Consider the following 21430-nt stretch of genomic DNA (forward strand, 5'->3'; position numbering starts at 1 on the left):
AAATCGAGCTGGCGATGCCGTATGTATGTATTTGGAAACGAATGAGATTTCGCGGGACTCGATTTTCAACGACGAGATTGAGTCGTCGAAATCTCGTTTCTCTCAAACGTAGATTTCAGGATCCGCGAAAGAGCGCGCGTACGCGTCACGTGTACCGGCCGAGGGAAAAAAGACGACCGATGGGAGACCGGTTCTAGCGGCCTCTCTTGAGGAGATATCGAGCGTCTACCGGTAATAAAACGACGCGCGGAATTGCCGTAATAACGCGACCGAGGTCCAGTTCCGCGAGCGTGGTCGCCCGGCTTTTTACAAATTATCCGAAGCGGGGAATGCGACCGGTGTGGTCCTCAGGGGAGAAAAATGCCTGGTGAAATTCCACGGTTGTCCGTCGGGTCGAATCACAACGAGCGTCTCGATTCGTGTTCGTGAAACGCGTGTCCGTTTCTCCTCGGAGGAACATGCCGGACGCGGAATTCGACGCTCGCGACAACAATGAGCGCCGCGCGTCTCGCTAAATATAATTCGCAGTTCTGATTCACGGGGAAACTAATGAATTTGGCTGGCCGTCGCGCGGAATTTATCGTTTCAACCCCGTGTAACTCGGCCGCGCGAAAACCTGCACAGAGCTTACGTTCTTACCTTCTACTGACTTTTCAGGGAAAGCTCCGTTGAATTCTAATCGAGCGTCACTGATGTTTAAACTTTACTTTATTTCGAACTCGAATTCGATACTTCAAAATAATGGAGATAATTGATAATTTGATAATTGTCAATTTTCTTTGGTAGATTGAGAAAGATTGGTCATTGGTTTTGACAATTCAGCATTAAAGCATGAATTTTCTTTTACGAAGTATTCGTTAGCAATAGAGAGCACTGTCAATTGGCTCCGATTTGTTTTTCACGGTGACGATATCGAAAGTTTCCTCTTTTCGGATATTACCAGGGACTCGAACAACTGCGAATTTTCAAATTCAAACGAACTCGTGTCAAAGCTTCAGTCATCGATCCCATTGTTCTTAATTAATATTAAAATGGTGCAAGGAGGAGCGAGTGGCGGGCATAAAATACGAGGAACGGGAGCCGCGTGTCGGGGCGGTTAGAGGGAGAAGCAAGGGGGTGGCACAATCGCGTTTACGTACAACAGGTCATTCGTTGAATAATTTAGCAGAGGGAAATATATCGGGGAGAGAGAGAGAGAGAGTGGCAGGCCTTGAACGTCGCCAAGGAGCGACACGAAATTCGCGTGAACATCGACCGCGACAGCATCGACTGCCCGGAACGTTATGATAAAATGCGCGACGTGCGCGGAGATAACGTGACGTTTAAATTAACGCCGGCCCGGCAACAAGCGACACGCTTCGAATGTCACATTACGATAGCCTCGGTAACGGTTGATCAATGCTCCCGCCAAAATTCGTTACCGAATTCCCGCTTATTCATCAAAATTCCCCGCTCGTATCGATGAAACGTTCGTACCTCGACGAAGTTATCTGATTTTTCCCTCTCCCCCTCAGTCGCTTTCTTTTTCCTTTTATTTATATCAGTTGTTTTTTTTTTCTCCTCTTCCCGATTTTCGTTTCCCGGGGGTGTCTTCCGCCGGCACGTCCGCCCCGATGAAATCGAAATCCGCTCTCCATCCCGCTCCCCTCTCCGTAAAAATAAACGAACGTGGTCGCGCTAAGCGAATCGAGGAACGAATAAATTGCACAGGTAGCGGGAATCGAAGTCGCTGAAAGATTAATCGTTATTGGCGCGGGTGCGTCTCTGCCTCGTAACACGTGGCTGCTGCGCCTCCCTGTTTGGGCCTGTGTTAACGCGCTTACGATCTTCTCGAAAAATCCAGGAAGTCTGAGAATCTACGCAACGGAGACGTATAAATGTCGAGACTCCTTGTCTCGCCGTCTTAATTGCAAAATTATGTCCTTCTTGGCAGACGAATTTTTTCTCTCGCCGTCGATATTGTTTTTGTCGTACTTCGGCGATTAGTGTCGCAAGATTACTTGGAAATAAGTTGAGCATTTGGCTGGCTCCTTTCACGTTCCCCGACGCAAGTGCATGAATTACGCAATTTTCATTCCTCCTGTACAATTAGCGATGGTGTGGATCGCCAACTTCTTCCCACGTTCCTTTCTCGTACCGCCTTTCACGTGACAGGCGTCGCGGAAAATAGGTATGTACATACCGATTCGTTTGCTAAAGGTGGGCATCGTTTCAACGAAAACGTAAGTCAGTTTTTTAAAATAACGAAATGACAAGTAGAAATAAATGGCTATCAATTTGTTGAAACGGAACATACTCTGAGGTTGATTTAACCGTGTTCATAACGAAAAATCTGTCGCACTATTACACATCACGCGCAACACGAATGTTACAAATTTCAGTCTCATTCGTCAACTCTAAAATCTAATCTGTGAGTATCCAACTACTTTCTGCAATACTTAAACACAGTTTTGAATCCTCAGGAGTAACGTTTCTGCATCATCAAAAACCTGCACCAAGTTATTTACCCGTTAAGCTAAAAATAACACTAAATTTCGTGATTGTACGTACAAAATCAACAGTACGTGATCGTTTACAGTAACTATTTAACAAACAGTTATAAAAAAATAACATAAAACTTGAAATTATTAATCCGAGGAGCTAAAAACAAAAGAACCATCCTCATTGATCGTTTACAGCGACCATTTAAAAACAGTTAACAACTGTTCGTAACTTTTTAATTGTTGAGGAGTTAAGAATTAAAAAAAAAAGAAAAAAAAAAAAAAGAAAAAAACAAAAGGAAACGATCGAAATCGTGGAAAAAAAGGAAGTGGGAAAGAAATTTTCTCAGCTGCGTGCGCGCGTTTTCCCAGCCGTCGTCCATCGAGGACTTAACGACGACGCAGGAATTACGGTTTCTTCGAAAAGTGCGGGCGCACACACGTTCGATCGTCCGCGTGACGGGCCGTGTGCCACGACCGTTCGGTAACTCGCTAACCGCTCTTAATTGTAATTGTTCGGCGCGGTGGCTTGCAGGTTGGGGCCGTGGGGTCCGCGTAAAAACAGAGATTCCAGCGTTAGCTGCAATTCGTCCGGGCACGGTTCTTGCCTGTGTCGCGACGCGGCCGCTCGACAACGCGTCACAATCCCGTTTTTCTTCCGGCACGTCAACAAATTTCATCGACGTGCCGATCGGATGCCGGAGGGCCTCGCTGCTCGACCGCCGCCGCTGCCGCCGCGCGTGGTACCGGCTTCCCAGGAAGCATTCCTCCGGCTCGTTTGTCCACGAGCCTAGATCGCTTACCTAGATAATGGCTAATGGCTAATGGCCGGTCATTTTGATTAAATGCCGATAATTGCCCGCTCGAGTGCAGGAGAGCCGCGTGATCGTTGTGCGTTCGCGCTCTCGCGAGATGAAATCGATCTGCACCGTGTGGAAAAACCGGTGGAATCGAGCGTTTCCTTTCAGGTACGGCTTCTCGGACCTTGGCTGACGTTCGACGTCCTTCCGTGCGTTTTGAATGCAAGTGGAAGTATGGAATCTATTTATAGGAACTTGTGTTAGAGTACTTACGTGGTTTTTTTTTTGAAGTTTCTTTTTTTTTTTTTTTTTTTTTTTTTTTTGAACGAGTCGCTGATTTATACTCGCGACGGATGGAATATGAACCACACGGTTTTGTTTCATCGTGTAGAAATTGTAGAACAAGTCTAGTTGGTTATTGGTGTATTCAAAGATTACAGTCTTCTTTTCATAAAAAAAATGATTATGTGATTCTTCTTTCGATGGCCAGTTTCGCACTTCAAAAAGTCTGAAATTCTTGTCATATTTTCTAGTATACCGTAAATCGGAAAGTAATAGATCATGCAAACGATGTCTTGCTATAATTCAGTTCAGGTTGAAGAAGAATTCAAAGAAATATTTTCAACAATAGATTTAGTGCCTCCAGTATTTTAAAAGCTCGAAAAAATTTCACATTCGAAAGCACAAAAGTTTGCTACTAAGATTCAATTCGACAATGAATTTATAACACGTTCGAGTTAGCAACAGTCTCTCCGATTTACTTAAAGTACCTACTATCAATCTCATCCGTACCTCGCCCGAATCTCAACGCTTCCGTTTGTGTTCTCAAGCGTGTTCGTCTTCTCGAAGCGTCAGGAGCGTTCGCCATTTCGACACCTCTCGAGCTGCGTGATGCTCGTTTCGAAAAAAAGAAAAAAAAAAAACAGAAAAAAAAACTGAAATACTCCATGCTGGTTCTTGGAGGAAAAAGACCGAGTCTGGGCGCGGCTCGCGCGGAATTCTTAGTCCGAAAGGCCACGATGCTGGTTGGCTGAGGTTCCCCTCGTTCGTATTACGGCCCTTCCGTTCGTGACAGTGCGGCAACGGGGGGTGGGGGAGGGTTGTGAAGGCAGGAAATGAAGGGAATGGACGGGGGGTGATAGGAAAATTTGATGGAGGGTGGCTGTCGGGAAGGGGAACGGTATACACTAAAAGAGAGAGTGAGAGAGAACGAAAGGGAGAGAGGGAACGAGCCGATCAAGGGGAAATAGGAGGAACAGAGGGCTATCAATGACGCGTTAGACCACGTCACGTCGTGCAACACATCTGCTGCCGTGTGCCGTCATATATATTATCTTGACGATACGTCAGTTCGACCGCTGATCATTATACTGATTACCTTGGCACGCAAACTGTCCCGCATGTGCGCTAGTTCTCATGATTCGGTTATTAATAAGCGCGGTTTGGATTTCGGTGAAGGGCCGAGGACGTTCCACGGAAAGAGGAAAATCGTTGTGAACGAGGAGGCTCTCCTTGGTAGGATTAATGTTCCTCTTTCGGGGGTTGTGAAAGTGGCTCGCCTCATTGGGAACTGAAAGGTTGATTCTCTCAAACACAATCACACATGCGAGGATGTGCTATTACTTTTGTATCTCAAATTGAACTTTCTTACGTGTTCTTCATCTTCTGTTTGCTACTCAAACAATTTAATTACGGAATAATTATCAAATAGCTCCAACGAAGTTTTTCTTGTTTAAAATTTTATTAAAATCAAACACCAAGCGATAAAATTACCATTTTTATACGTTTGAAAACGCGTCTAAAAATCACGCGTCCGATCATGCAAAAGTTGTCTAGAATAGAGTTTCATATTATCGATTAAAGTTCAAAAAAATTTCCTATCGATGTGTATTGATTCTCTAAACATTCACTCCAATTCTTCTCTAGGTGAACTGTCATTTAACAAAACTTTTATAAACAGAATCTCGTTGTTTATTTGAAAAAGAAAAATAAATAAATAAATAGAAAATATTATACCTATGCACGATGTTAGATCGGAAAGCTTTGAAAGGCGACTCGCAAGGAAGGACGAACGGAAGAAGGCAAAAAGCAGACGGAAGGTGCTGAAGAGAAGAAGCTTGATGGTACGGTATAGCGAGCGCAAGGCCCCGGAGCGGCCGGTGCCATAAATTTTGATATTATACACGAGGCCTCGTCGGCTCCGTGGCGAAAGAAGAGTGGTGAGGGGCGACAGAGGGAAGGTTCGGAGGAATAGCCCGCCGGTGACGCAACCAACAATGCTCTCACGAGGTTTTAACTTTCTTTTTTTCGCTCCCTAGGCCCACAATGGTCCGCACGCTCTTGCGCAAACTTTCCCCGATTTCCCCGGGACGCGGACCGTTCGTTCGCTACAAAGGGCAAACAGAGGCGAACGACACAGCTTACGAGGGAAAAAGAGAAATTTCGTGCTCTTAGTATCACTATTGCTCGACCTTCTTCCCTTTCTTCACCTCCTTCGTACTTCCTTTCTTTCCGGCGGATTTTTGCCTGGCGACGAGCTGTATTCAAGGTCGAGATATGAAAACGTGACTCCCCGAGCGAGCGGGAAAGTATCCGATCTCGAATTTATTCCTCGGGGATACTGGCGGAGAGTTGCGGTCGATGTTCGAGCTTTGGTTTCTTCCTCTCATTTCTTTCGTTGTACAATTTATCCAATAAAAGTACATATTATAGATAGAGAATTGTTATATTATTCATCCAAGAATTTGAAATCGAAAGATACGTAAATTTTATATACTGTTTGCATATTATGTACTCTCGCGTTTCCTTTCGAATTTATTTATTATACAGTCTTACCACGTACAATCTAACAATCGGTCCTCTAGCTCCTGACAAAATCAACTACTAAACGCATAATAAGAATTTCTCGACCAACCCCTTTTCAGAACTAACCCTTCCAATCTCGATTTACGTACTCCGTCCAAACTAGCTCCATCTTGTTATCTCTCTTCGAGCCCCTTGCTCGAATTCTTTCAACGAGAAATCGGAGAAAAGCGGTTCGTTAACGCGGTAAACCGAGGTTGTTGGTCTCCCATGGGTGTTCCCAACATTTTTATTTCGGGAACGAGCCATGAAACGCACCGTCTCGTACACATTCCTCCTGTTATTTCTTCTGCTTTCCCATCGCGATAAATCAGCGAGTTGAACGAAAGGATCGAGGAAGCGAAGTTCGATGGAAGAGGGCAACGCCGCGCCAGATGGAAAACCAACGGGCCGCGCGCGTTCGATAATTCATCGAGAGAGGGTTCGAGCCGCGAAATTATATAGAGCTGGTTCGCGTTCTTTTCGACTGTTTTAATGGTCGCGGTATTTTAAACCGCTTTTTAAACGAGCATAAATTTAGACGCGATTTTGCCGCGAGTCGAGAGAACGGGAGACGATAAATACACACCGGCCGGAAACAATAGGGGGCGAATGCACATTATCCGCGTTGGGAATGCGTCTTTAATAGGTTAACGGGACGCGTCGATATCTATTGACCGAAAGAGCACCGGCGTTGGCATTTCTCTCTTGGAAAAGGGAAAAGCTGATAGGAGTCTTCTCCGTTTATTTCCTCCGCATACGTATAACATTTTCCTAGTTCTTCTACGTTTTTTAAGGTATTCGTAACGTGCGTATATGATTTAAAAATAATTCGACAACTCAGTCAGAGTGTGACGTGTCAATGTATGCAGCTACGATGATTATAAAATGCAAAATCACTGTAACTGAATATTTGCCCATCTTGCTCTCGAAGTTGAGCAAATGTTCAATTACATCAATTCCAATACAACGTCGCTAAATTTTTCTACAAATTTGCAATTACAGTATCTTTTATATAGTTTTATCACCTATGTCAGTCGCAAGGTGCCCTATTTCCTGGGCAACTCAATTTAATAATTTCAAAGTGAAGATGATACTCAAGTTTTCTACAAGTAGCACACGGCATCGTGATAGCAGCGTAATTCCATTGTTTCCTCGATACGATCGATCGACTAAATTACACCGAGATAATTCACGAAACAGTCGATCTCTCCAACTAAAATCCCAATCCCATCAATTTCACAGTAACATTACTCAAATTTTCGAGCCAATCAAGCCAGCCAGCGCTAACTCAATTCATCTCCTCGGCCTGTGCGGTGGTCCCGCGTTAATTCGTCGAAAAAGCGATAGAGCCGTTACGCAACCCGCCCCCGGTATTGTTTTCACGCGCGAGCTTCTTAAATTCGAGTTATTTTCGTGCTAGCGCGCGGCAAGATGGATGGCGCGTGGGCTCTCTGGCAACACTGTTGCTGTTTGCAATGGCAACTGCCAGACAGTGAAGGAGAACACTGGCGAGAAAACGAAGGAGGAGTAGACGAGCAAGAGAGAACAGAGACGCGAGAAGGATTAGAGAGACAAAGAGAGAAGAATGGAAAGAGAAATAGAGAGGGTACGAGGGAGACAGAGACAGAGAGAGAGAGAGAGAGAGTGATGGAGTTTGTCCTCCGCGTTGGAAGTTCTTCCTGAGAAACGTCGCGTGGTTGGCGAACGGAACGCTAGCCGCCCCCGGTACGTCGACGTTGTCTCTTTTTCTGCCCTCTGTCCTTCTCGCCCTTTTCCCGCCACCATGCTCGCGACATCGTGTGACGCCTTCGGGGCGCCGCGTCTCGTTATCCGCGTGATTTATACCGCGCTAATTGCAGCGCGGTGAACAATAACCGCCGCTCTTCGTCGCTCGATTGCCAAGACCGACATTATCCCGCTCCTTCCTCTCCGATCCCGCCGTTTTCCTTTCTTTTCTTCTTTCTTTCGGTATGTCAATGGTTACGGAGGTTAGCGAGTCTTCACGGAGGTAACGGCGATTAGGAAGGTTTCTGCAAGACATTTGGGATAATTGGGATAATTTGAAGGGAAGATCGGGTATTGAGCCATGTCGAATATTGTTAACACTAGAATTAGTCAGTTAAGTACCGACCAAACGTTTGGATTTGCATTTTATACAATTGGTTTAATACGTGTATATTAATGCTTGAATATTTATATATTTATATATATATATTTTTATATATCTTGTATATTTTTATTTATATATTTAATTATTTGTTTGTTTTTTGATTGTATTATAGCGACAGACATTCATTTTTTATATGTACAATATACTGAAACGCTCTCATCAAGGAAATCACTATTTGAAGAATTGGTATTGGTATTGAAGAATTCATACATTTCCCATACAGCGTATTCATCCGATAGTTCGATTCGAATTATATCGGAGGAATTGAAATAGGAGATATACAATATCGGTAGAATTTAAAATTTAATCACTGTGGTAATCACTCTGATGTTAATTTACCTTCTGTTTCGAGTGCTTTTTTTCATCTCGTGGCGTCAGCTTTGGAAGATTTAACTTCCCCAGTAGCAGCGGACAACTTCCAGCACCTACGACGACTTCTAGAACCAAAAAATCCTGCAAATTCAACAAACGATCGATCTCACTAAATAATCCACCCTATTTTCAAGCACACAGCTTATCACAAATCGCTGTGTGAAATCCAACATTCGAAATCAAACACTCGAAATGCAACATTACTAACGAAAGGAAACAAAAAAAGAAAAAAAAAAAGAAGATATAAAAATCTGTGAACGAGAGAAAAAAGGGGGGGAAAAAAGCTGGCTGCCTGGAGTAAGGACAAAACGATGCCACGTGGTACGTGTAGCGGGAAGCGCAGGTATATCCTGGTCGGTTCTCATGAATCCTCCGCCGTTCCTTGTACACATCGTGTTTGCCGCGCGGCAGAGCTTACACGTGTAGCCGGGTACGTTTCACGCGATGCTTCTGTGCGCGCTGGCGGCCCTCCGGTTGGTCGTTTGGTTGGTTATGCAAATCACGGTACTTCGCGCGCTACACATTCACGCACACTCACGCGCCCGACGTATATACGTGCGTCCGACCGACGCATCGGGACACAATGGACCAGTCGATTTATTATTGTAAAAGTCGAAAAGCGTGACGCAACGGCGCGTTAACGTCGACGAGAGACGTCTCAATACCAAAGAGAACGGTGGCAAACGACGATGGTGGCTCGTGGTCGCGATCTTAATTCTATCGCGAGAACGCAAATCACCACGAGCCATTTTTCTTTCTCTCTGTTCCTCGCCCTTTTTCTCTCTTTCGGTCTCTTTTTAGAACGGCTGTAATTTATCGCCGGGGCCGAGGGATGTTTGTTTCGTCTGTTCGCGCGTCCCTGTGAAATATTTTACTGGTGGTAACTAGCGTAACGAGCGTCGCGTTGCGTAATCGGCAGTCGGACCTCGATGGGCGACCAACGCTTCCTGTTTCGCTTTTCAACAATTTACTGCGAAGAGTGCCGCGTATCGGGCGTAGCTTATAATTATTCGAACAACCTCGACGGTACTTGTGTCGTGTGCTCCTCGGATCTTTTATTATTTCGCTTGTCATTTGTTGAAATTATAAATCGGAAATTATATAAATTATTAATACTGAAACTATATTCGACCAGAAGTACATCTTTTTAAGTAAACAAAAGAAGTTTACATGCGCCAATAGAGGATCGTAGAGAATCGTTAAATTAAAACAAAGCACCTGTAAAATTGCAGCATCGAATGTAATTCGGCTAGTGATTTCGGAAGCAAAACGACGTTCGTTGCTCTAGTAATTCGTGAGCGTTAAATGTACGGAAAGCTTACTGCTTCTGCAGTAAAAATAAAATGTAAGAAGCGTGGCGGAACGTAATTTTGGCCGTTTCGAAGGCAAAGTACCGCAGCTGTCGAAAGTTTCAGTGGAAACTTAGTTCTTTTGAGAAAGAAGGATACTTTCGACGATGAGGATGCACGCACGCGATTGAGACCGGTGAAACGGTCTTTGTAATCTTTAGCAATAATGTTGAATGTTTTCTCCGATCCACGCGACACTCTGTCATTAGTCCAGTCAATTTGATTCGATCATGGTCGTTGAGAGATACTTAGATGATTGTACTGCGGCCTGGGAATCCGCGTAATAAGTGGTCCTCGGGGAATAGTGAGGAAACTACCAGCCTCTTTGCGCACGATATTTACGACCGACGTTGTCCGACAGCTGGGAGTAGGGATTTTCGCGGCCGAACGTACGAATACTTTATCTTCCGTGGGTCAAGGGTCTTTTTTTCTTCTTTGCCTCTCGCTACCGTTGGTAATTGTTTCCGTCCGTCCAGGTGCTGAAATTGTTCCCACGTATCTCTTTCTCAAACTTCATTCGGCTAATTATACAAAAGTTTCTTCTCAAATTGATTTAAAGAGGAAAACATTGAACATTTGTACATTTTCATTGTTGCGATAAGAAAATATATTGCGTACGTTCGGGAAGAAGTTTGAGAATAATTATAGAAAATTTTCTTTCCTTTTTTTTTTTTTTTTTTGCCTTCTGATAAAGTGATCCAAGAATGATCAAAAATATAATTGATGGATGACGGTGTGTATTTCATATAATTTCGTAGCTGATGCGTGCAACATTTTAACCCCCTTGCGCTGGCAACTGTTTGCGCGGACCATAACGAGTGACCGAATCGTATACAATAATTCGTCGCTTTCTTTCTCTTTTGAACTCGTCGGTATGATATCATTGGATAGAAATGATTAACAAGTGATACAAGTAACAAATTTATCATTTGCTTTGCCTGGGTTACATTTAAATATACTTAAAATTGAGAGAACGTTGCAAAAAAATCCTCAACGTGCGTGGCACGTTATTCCAGCGCGAGTGGGTTAATTCAATACGTTTCTTCGTTTCCAACTTATATACTCCGGCGCGTGTTGCTTATCGATCGGCTCTCGATACGTTTCTTCGTGGGGCCGCGAAGGCCTTGAAAGAAATTCATAATGGTCGGTAGCAGGCGTCACGGAGCGGAGGATCTGTAATCGTCACCAGATGGTAGGCATCGTGGAGTAATTCGAGCCGCGCAATTTTTCTCCTTCCGCGCGGCAATTTGGCCGAGTTGGAAACCGGAGGGTCGAAACCCATACTTGCCCTCCCGGAATATCAAAGCGTATCAAAACGATCGGAGCAATCAGAAGGAACGGCCTCTGGTCGCGTCCGGCTGGCTTTCGTTCGCTCGTCGATGTTTCGTCGGTGTTTCGAGCAACGGCCACGGTTGTTCTGTATTGCCGGTCAGCAGGCAGGATATCATCTACCGATCCTCTCTCGTTCCTTTCGTGCGACGTGTACGAGGGGGCGGCCATAGGGCAGCATATAATTATCAGGATCGTAATGGCGGCCATAAATCATAGGCGCTTCTCTGCCCCGACCCGATGGGCTCGTTTCTTTCTTCCTCGGGTCTGAGCCGCGGCTCTGCCCACGGCTACATGGATGAACACGGATGAGAAATCGGCTCGGCCGATTGGATAGAGTCATCACTCTGCTGCGCTGCCCGGGACGCAAACCAACTCCATTTTCCTCGGAAACTCGAGTCGTCTGCGACTCGTCGGCACTTGGAAAAGGTCGACGAGTCGTTTGGAAAATTATAGTTAATTCACGACAGGTATTATCGTCCAACTTTCATGTCAAACGCTCCGCACTGTGAGACGGAAGAGATGTAGTGATTATTGCGGATTTATTTACTTGGCTACTTAGGTATTAATAAGTATTTCTTCTATTTTACGTCGCAAGAACGTTTAGAATTGAAAATGGAAATTTGGAAACGTTTGACTGTTCTCTTGTATTTTATCAGTATTTTGTATATCAACGGATTGCCGCTTTTATGATTTTTCGTTTATATTCGGATCGACAGATGCAATCGAACAATTTTAAAAACTAAATTTTGTCGTGACAAGTGGCTCGAAACAAACAGACTTTGAACGAAGATTTTTTTCATTTCGCGCGAAGAGAAAAGAAGTAAGGAAACTCTCTGACTGTACGGTCACGTCTCGATTAGTCCAAATGACGGTGATGGGTGCACGAACGAAGGGAATGAGAGATAAGAACGGGACAAATGATGACGTCGCGGCTAATAAAGTCGTACTGCGGGTACCATTTTCTTGGTCAACCTCGATCTTCCACTATCGGGCCACGAAACAGTCCGAGAGAAACGAACAGCGGGAGCGTGCAATATTTGCACACGTTGTTTGCACATCGATCGATTCCATACACGCGGCAAATTTCTCAACAAAGAGCAGCTATTGCCCCTTCGTCCGCAAGGACAAAGGGATCCGTTTTCGCTGGTAATCAGGACCCTTGGATTCTCGCCTCCCCAAAGGTCAGCCTCCGGTTGTTCCGCCAATGGCCGACCGTTCAATCGTCCCTCGAGACGAGCTCCTTGAATCTACACGGACACATCACGAACACGAGTGTGCACACGTTCTCATTGCCAGACGATGGCTATCCTTCGAGCTGACTCGCGAACCCAACCCCTCGGCTGTCGACTGACATTCTCTGCCCGTGAAGACGGGGTGGGCCTTGGTCACGGTTCGATGGTGGGGGTGAACAGGAAGCTAAGGGAAAATGGAACAGGAAATGGAACTGTACGTCCAACAATAAGCGTGGACGCTGACTCTTTTTTGATATTAACTTTTTTGATATTAAATTGAAGGGTGAAATACTAAGGAATAATACTTTTACCTCTGATGCGGAATCATTTGAAATTTATAAATTCTTGAGGACTGAGAGTAATTTGTTCTACTTGGAATCTGCTGTGACTAATTGTGTTAATGGATTCGTAGATTCAGAGTTAAGATGTAGACTATCGATTTTAAATAATACGTATAATGAATTCCAAGATAAATTAAGATCTCTGCAAAATGTGCCGCAAAGAGACGAAACTAATTAAATACATTAAAGAAAATCGAGCAACATCTATAAACCCCTAACAAAACTAGAAATTGTTTTGTTTCACAACTAATCGCAAAGTATCTCTATAAAATTTCCATACCAACGACTCGAAAATCCTATTTTTCCAAATACTTTTTGATAAAATTAAATGTACATTTGACTAAACCAACTCTCCTAATTTCAGATGTGATTCGCTGTAGATTTCTTTAAAAAATATATATATATATATAATATCTCACTGTCTCTCCCATTCCATTCTGTCTGCTCTACTATGAAAAGTGAAATGCCCCGTAACCGGGAACCGCGCGAATCTTGGCGTCGCCACAAATTTTCCGTTTTCCGCCGGTGATTTACAGCTTTCGGACAATTACGGGTGACGCCTCGCGGAGCGAGTCGCTGCCCGCTCGACTTCTCGTCACCGAGCTAACATTTTATCATGATTAGAGAGGGCCAGCCTCTCTGGCCACGCATCGATGTAGACGAGAGGGAGAGGAGGATACGGGCGAAATCGAAATCGAAGGGCAAGAGGGTGGAGTGCCGGAGACTCAGTTATTTCGGGGGTTATAAGCAAGAATTATGATCCGTCTACGTCGCGATGGACGCAAAGGGATCACGCTTTTCCGCCGGTCTGCGCGTTATATTCTTCTGTGACTACGTTCCCCTTTCATTTTTTTCTCCTTTTTTTTTTTTGGGCCGTTCCCCTCTATTTTTTTTTCACTCCTGTCTGCCGCTCGTTCCGTTTGCCCGATGAAACGAGCAGCGGTGACATTTGAAATTTGTTGGGAAAAGAAAGAGGCACACAGGATCCGGGGGTAGGATGATATTATGAATAGTATTTAAAACTTGCTCGGCCGTGTCGCGGCACGAGGACTTTTCGGAGGTGTTGATGCGTCGCGCGGTGAATAATGCAGAGAGAGAGAAGGTGAGAGAGGGGCAGCACGCGGTGCGGTTTAAATGTATGGAAATTAACTCGACCGGATAGTGTGATCGCCGGTGACAATCGTAAATGAAATCGCGGCGAACGTTAGCTGGGTTTTACTACTTAATTCTGCTGGCTGCGAAAGCAATAAATTCATTCCGGCTACCTCCAACTACGCGGATACTGCACGATCTCTCTAAAGAACACTCTGTCCATCCAAACTCTCTTCTCTCTTTCTTTCTCTCTCTATTGATAAAACTTGATCCTAAACAACACCAACAACAATAATAATAATAACCTAACTGTAAAACAGTTAGGAGACTTCTCGAAGCTGGTAAAATTCGTCAGAACGTTGATTCTCGAACGACGGGCGCGTTTTTCCCTCGTTTCATTGGGTTTTCTTCGGCGTGGTTCCGTCGCACACAGAGGGGTTGTGCACGGGGGATGGCGTACGGCGAAAAAGGGGCGAGAGAAAGAGAGAGAAACGATCAGGAGAGAGGGGAACGTAGACGAGGGAAAGCAAAGCACAGCTACGGGGTGGGGGTTCGTCACGGTAGGAGGGGTTGGTTTCAAGGGGGGATTCGGGGTGGGGTGCGCTGACAGCTCGACGCTCTCGTCCGCTCCACGCTCGACAGGAGGATACGCTTCTCTGCACACATTCACCATCCACGCACACGCGTATACCAGCCGTTCGTATACCAACAGACACACACACACACACACACACACACACACGCTCTCGTCTATACATATACACGTGTGCAACAACGCATCCCTTTTTTTCCTCCCGGCTCGCATTCGGCTCGTCTTCGTCTCCTACACGCGCGTGCACGTACGCACACACCACGATGTCCTCGCGTCTGCCACCAGCTCCTCGTCTCTCTTGCGCTCTCTGCTCCTCTCTCTTCGTTGCTCTGACAGGCGCTCGTTGGCCGCCCGTGTGCGCGCGTTAGCCGTCACATTGTGTAGTTTCGTTTCTGCCTGTACTTCTGCCGAGTCAGAAGCACCGACGCGGACGCGGAGTCGCGCTAGCTTGCGTCGTCGGCTCGTACATCCCAAGCGGCAACCAGCCTCTTTCGCGTCGCGTCGCGTCGCGTCGCTTCGCTTCGCGTCGATGACAGTCCGCTGGAAGATCCAACCCGGTGATCATGATCGTCGTCGTGGCTGTACTCGTGAATCGTACATGCTCCGGTGAACGTCGGACACGTGATCCCGAACGTGACGTTGCCGAGCTCCCACGTGTCTGTCAGTAAGCCGAAGAGTCGCCGCGCACGAACGCGCGGAAATTGTTCAACGACCGTCGAATGCTCGTAGGTGAAACGCGGAATCGTTGGAAAAGTTTGTCAATGTGAGCAGGACGCTTTCCTTAGGTGGTTTCAAGTGTTGGTCAGTCCGAGCTGTTAGCTCCTCGCGCAGCTCTCACGCTGGATCGTCGTAATCAAATGATCGTCCCCGGACTGGCGAATCGGATCGTACGTCGAACGGTACACAGTGTTTCATCTACCATGTTGATCGTGAATCACCGGACACGTTCAATTCGTCGCAACCAGAAAAGGTATTGAACCGTCGTAACTTAATCACTGATCTTTTTAATGCCATATTCAGCCGGAATTCTTGTGTGCGGTAGAACGTTGACACACGCAATTATCTTATTTTTATAAAATGAATAACGAGATTCTACCAATGAAATGTCGAGTAGACGAAGATTTTGAAGTGGTACGTAGAAAAATTGTAATCTAGTAAGAGAAGTCTTCTTTCACGTAGCAGTATAAAAGATACGACTATAGTTGTAATTTGTTTTGTTACGATTACTAAAATTTCGAGTATTTCTAATTCCATATAATTTCATACCTCACTGTACTTCCCGTGGTAGAAATTGGTAATAAAATTCGATTAAATGAAAAATTCTAAAACCCTCCCTGACAGTTGATCTTTCAGCTATCGATGGATCAGAATCGACTCGGGCGTGTGTTTCAAACCGCGTCGAATAAATTCGTATTAATTACACATGCCGATTTCTCGAGCTAATTATCGTAATCAGAGGCGTGCTCTCGAGGCGCGATGCGGCGAGAATCGTTCCGCTCTCGCGGAAACGGTGGCACGCGCTCCACTCGGAGAAAGCCTGCCGAGTTTCGTCACGTCTTTGCGTATCGATAGGCGATGGTGTGTGTACGTAATTGGCAGCGTGTTTGCGCAGTCTGCGGATGTAGGACCGCGTCGTCGGTTTTCGCGGTTGACAACGAGCCCGCGATAACGCCGCGTCTCGAGCTGTCCCCGCTCGATATAAATCGCCGGTTTTCTCTGCTCCTATTTACACTATTTACGCGTACATGTATTCTCACCTGTGTGTTTCGTGGCTCTGCGCGCTCCAACTGCATTGCCTCGGTCGATCGTTTTTCGCAGTTATCGACCAATAGCAACCGCGAAGAAAAATCACGAGTCACGCGCGAGTGCCCGCGAGCTATTGTTAGTCGTTGATGCACGGCAACCATTTTATCAAGGACGAACATCGTAAAATAGAATGGAACGTTCGTTTGATAAACGTTCGATGACAGTGTGGTAAAAAGGCCGTAATACAACGTCGATGTGCGTTAAACGTTTGACGTTGAATGTGTGATGTTTTTAATGATGAGAATGTAATGGAGACGAGACTTTGATTTATAGTCGATAACAACGTGATAGGAAAGCGATAGTAAGTTTGATTCGTACGTGTGAACGTTTGACGCTCGATTTAATGCTCTTGGTAATGAAAGATTTTAGTTAAAAATTCGTACCTGAATCTTGTGAATATTATTGTTCCAATCGATGGGTGATTGTTTTTACGTTCAAGTGTCAGAAGTTTCTGTCGTAAGACAGTCTGAAACAGCATCAAATTATTACTTGTTAAAATTATGTGCAACATAATTTAAATAGCAACAGTTTATAAGTAAATATCAGTATCTCTACATTAATATCTTTCACTTGTTGAGAAGATATGATTTCAAAAATTGGCAGGGTGCTCCAATTTTTTGAATGATAGTATAGTCTGTTGTCCCGGATTGGTGATACAATAAAAACAAAAAAAATTTACATTATAACCCAATAAAATCAGTCATACATTCTGACATGTAGAATATGAAAAATTAGTATGTTTTCTTATAATGAAATTATAGCCTTGCGTACAAGACATCAAAAAAGATTCCGTACGACTTTCACTCTCTTCTGTTAACGCCTGTATCTGTAAGAAACAATTATTTCTCCAGCTTTCGTCGACTGAAACGGAAGCAACGCGGAATATCTCTAGTCTCTGTGGTGGACCTAGTCGGATCGCAAAGACAAATGTGTCGTCGGGCGTGATAGCCTCGTATTATCTCGGATTAAAATCAGAAATGCTGGTCAAACGGTTTGGGGGGCCACGTGGCGGTCGCAGAGGACTCGTTCGACTCGCCAGGACTCACGCCGACTGTTCTTTATTATCTGAGAGGAACAGATAACGGGGAGAACTCGTGTTGCATAATCTTTCAGCCTGAACGGACTATTTTTAATTCTGACTGGCAGCACGCGGCTGGATCCGGAAAAAAAAAAAAAAGAAACACGAATTTCGTTTATATACTCGATTGTAATGCATCGGCGATTTTGTTTCTACGAGGAAGTAGAAGAAATATACGGAGCAACGTGTATAGTAATGGTGCCGTTGATTGTTACTAAAGGAGGTGGAGGAATCGTTTCGATATGGTATCGCAACCCTATAAATATTCAATGAAGCTCGAACCCTTTGAATTGACGAGGGTCACCGGGATTAAAGCTCTCGAGGATAATCGGCGTGTTAAGAAACGAGTTTACAGCGCGATTAACGGGTTCTGCAACGCGACTTTCTTTCCATGTTGCAATGCAGTGAAATGGCTCGTGATCGTGACTCCCATCTAATTGCCGATTTTGAAAGGGGCAGACAGTATTTCACGATACAAATTCCAAAATTCTTATATTTAGAATCAACTAGATTTAATTACCCATCCGTCGAGTGAATTTTTGATTTTTCATTAGCTGAAGTTTATGTTTAATTTGTACTAAATGCAGAATCATACCGAAAGACGGCAAAGAATTGTGGAAATTTTGAATTTGGACAGATTATAGCTTATTGACAAGAATTTTGAAACTTGCAAAGAGATGTGAATTCGCGACGATGCCGAGGAAGTATGAAATTTCTAGCTCTAGTGAGGAAACATTGTGAAAATATTCGTTCGAGGGGAAAAATGCGCGAACGACGCGGCAACAGGTTACGAAAACGCGGAGAAATCGCGAATGTAGATGAGGCGCGAACGAGGAACAAGGAACAGGTGAATATTTTTTTATTTCCACGGCGAGGTTGATTTTTTTTTTTTTTTTTTTTTTTAATTGCGGATTCAGAGGAAAAGAATGTGAGTCAGCGAGACGCTGTCACCGGCAAGGAACATGTTTCGAGCCGGTAGAAAATATTCCATTCCATCGCGAGCTGCCGCATACAGCACTCCGCGAATAATCGACTTCACTTTGCACGCGCGCTTGTTCGTGCAACGTTTCGTATGCATTGTGTCTTCGTGACGAATGTATTCTGTTCGGACCGCTTCTATTATCCGCGACAGTTGTTTCGCACTACCGTCAGCTTACTTGCTATCGTATCGTAAGATGTTTGGTAATTGAAAAGCGGAGATCTAGAATTTTTTTACTTGTAGACTTGACAAGATGACATAATATACAGAATATGATAAAAAGATGTTTTTCTACGGGTGAGATATATATGTATATTGGTAGGAGAAAAGGAAAATTCTAAATAACTATTGTAGGAAGACTGTTGTTTTTTTTTATACATTTATGGAAGATTCAAAAGTATATAAAACATCCAACTCTGTATAAGATAATTTAACACGTACGATAATTTTCCATCTAGGTTCTATTTTTATTTTAATTAAAAATTATATTCATAGAATATATAAAAACTATTCATTGTGCTATTAATTTTTATAAACATATCCAATATCAATTTTCTAATATATAATAATTGAATATTCAATATTCTCTGACGGTTAACACATCTAACTTAATCTCTAATTACTCGACGTTCTCTCGGCGTCTATATATTTCAAAAGAAATATTATGATCCAACAGATATTGTTTCAAACATTTGGTGTTAGTATTCAACATAATTTCACGATCCACGCTTTTTGCAAATAAAATATTACCGAAACAGAGAAATATCTGAAGACAGAACTTGACAAAGTCAGAAAGAACAGCAAGGTCAAGTTATTACAACGTAGTGATGTTTCTTTATTTTCAACTCCGAGAATTAATTTCAAAGGTCGTTCGAATCTTGCTTGCCTCTCGGGCAGAACTTTGCCTTGACAAACAGTTGAAGAAAATCGGAAAGAGATTTAAATAATTGGAGGGACGAGACGGTGCCAGACGACGTAACGACGCGTTGCGACCTTTTGCGAGTTGCCACTTTGTAGACATCGTCGAACAGACTTTGAACTTTGCCTCACGTTCGGTCGGCAACTTGAGCAAAACCCCCGAATTCGAGGGTGATCCAAGGGTGAAGACGCTTCGTTGCGCTTCTGATTTAGTAGATCCGTGGCCACTGGGTCGGGGTTTGGAGTGTCTAGTAGCTTAGAGAAGCTTACGCCGCGGCCGGATGAGAAATGAGCAGAAAGCGCAGAGATCTTGAATGTCCGGATTAATTAAAGGTTATTAATATAGATAATCTTCTGTTAAACGCGTTCCGCTCGTTTAACAAAAAAAAAAAATCTTCCTTCGAAAGTATAACTCAAAGTACATTATCGAACTACGTTGCTGCCCCCTTTGTTAATTATTCAACAATTACACTTTGATCGTTAACTTGTGACGTTATGAATTAACAACGCGAGTTAACAGCGCTGCAAGTTATAATTGAGAATTAAAAGGGAATTTTACCTTCACAATGAGAAGATCCCGCGAGAGATTTTACGGGTTTCCGTGTTTAATGTCGTTTCTACCATTCAAATGTAAATCGTGGCTCTTTTGTTTGCCGTTGCTACGGCTAATTTATTATCTGTTCTCGTGCTCGTTTTTATGCGTTATTAAACGTCAATCAATCTCTTCAACGCTAGAAACCACTGACGATGTTGAAGTCGCATGAAACTCGTGCGAGAGAAATCAACAAAGTTCAAGAAATGGAGAAAAGTTTACAGCGCAATGAAATTTAGATCTTGCACTATGAAAGTCGAAAAATCGCGAGGGGATGTGGTATCTTATTTGTCTACTTAACAAATTCAAGTATCCACACTCGACTTTACACCGTATCTACGAAAAACACATTACACATCTCTGTAACCAGCAATTTTTCAATTCCTCCCCCCGATGGAATCGTTGTCGCGCAATATGACGACTCTTGGAAAAAGTTGTTCCAGCCACGGTGGGACGAAATGTTCCAAAGAAATGACACAAAGACACGGCCACCGCGGTGGAAATAGTCTATGAAAGGAAACTACGCCATGAGGCGAGAGTTTCTTGGAAAACGTTCCGCGAAAAACGTCGCGCGCACCTGTTCTCGCGTCGATTTCCACGGGCAGAGCACCGCAAATCCGCGCTTCCCGCCACTATCGCCGTGCAATTAGGATAATTAGGTGTCAGTTTTCGAGGAAATTCTAGAGGCAACCAGAGTGTTGAAATTTTTGTTGGGATTCTACGAAACCGCGCCGTCCTCGTTACTTCGTGAATAACGATCGTCCCCGTTGACGAGACATTCATCCCGTCCACTTTAGGAATACACTTACGTACTCGGAGAACTTCCATTTAACTTCCTATTTTTAGTTAGAACTTAATCTCAATACGATCAATTCTGCAAATAGATAGAACGAAATAAGTTTGTAAAATAGATTAAATGAAATCAATCAATCAAATAAAAAATGAAATACATTAAAGTTAGAGAGATACAGCTAAACAAAAACTGAACAAAAACAGACCTAGCACGATTTACTTAACATGTCCTTAAACACTTGCGCTGGCAACTGATTGCGGACCATAACGACCGTGTACAATAATTCGTCGGCTTTCTTTTTGGACTCGTCGGTATGATATCACCGGATAAAAATGATTGAGAAGTAATAAACTTATTATTCGTTTTGCCTAAATATACTTAAAATTGAGAAAATATTACAATTTTAGGAGAAGAAATTCTCGACGTGCGTGGCAAGAGGTTAAACACGTTCACGATTGACTCACCTATAAATAAAGAATTCCCCGTTTCCCAAAATGGTGTTCCCGTTTTATACAAAAGAGTCTTTCTTCTTCCGTGTGACATTTCTGTAACATATATATATATATATACTTCGATGTACGTTCGACTTTCAATTCACAGTTCGTTAAAAGACCACCCCGCGGACCGATGAATGAGTCTGGGCCGGTGTAAAAGCGAGAT

General features: G+C 43.8%; 1 protein-coding gene across 10 annotated transcripts in view; it reads left to right on the forward strand.

Moving 5' to 3' along the window:
- LOC122534996 (homeotic protein antennapedia-like) overlaps nucleotides 1-21430 on the forward strand; it is a 158691-nt gene that overhangs the window by 98166 nt on the left and 39095 nt on the right. Inside the window, exon 1 of one of the 10 annotated variants that reach the window (XM_043666130.1) lies at nucleotides 15444-15574. The exons of 8 other annotated variants lie outside the window; for them this stretch is intronic. The gene's annotated coding sequence lies outside the window, so the exon portion shown is untranslated. Of the gene's footprint in view, nucleotides 1-15443; nucleotides 15575-21430 lie in introns of those variants that run through there. One more of the 10 variants, XM_043666133.1, reaches the window with a different exon arrangement.

This window comes from Frieseomelitta varia, unplaced genomic scaffold (assembly GCF_011392965.1).
Source record: "Frieseomelitta varia isolate USP_RPSP 00005682 unplaced genomic scaffold, Fvar_1.2 scaffold_659, whole genome shotgun sequence".
NCBI classification, from domain to species: domain Eukaryota; kingdom Metazoa; phylum Arthropoda; class Insecta; order Hymenoptera; family Apidae; genus Frieseomelitta; species Frieseomelitta varia.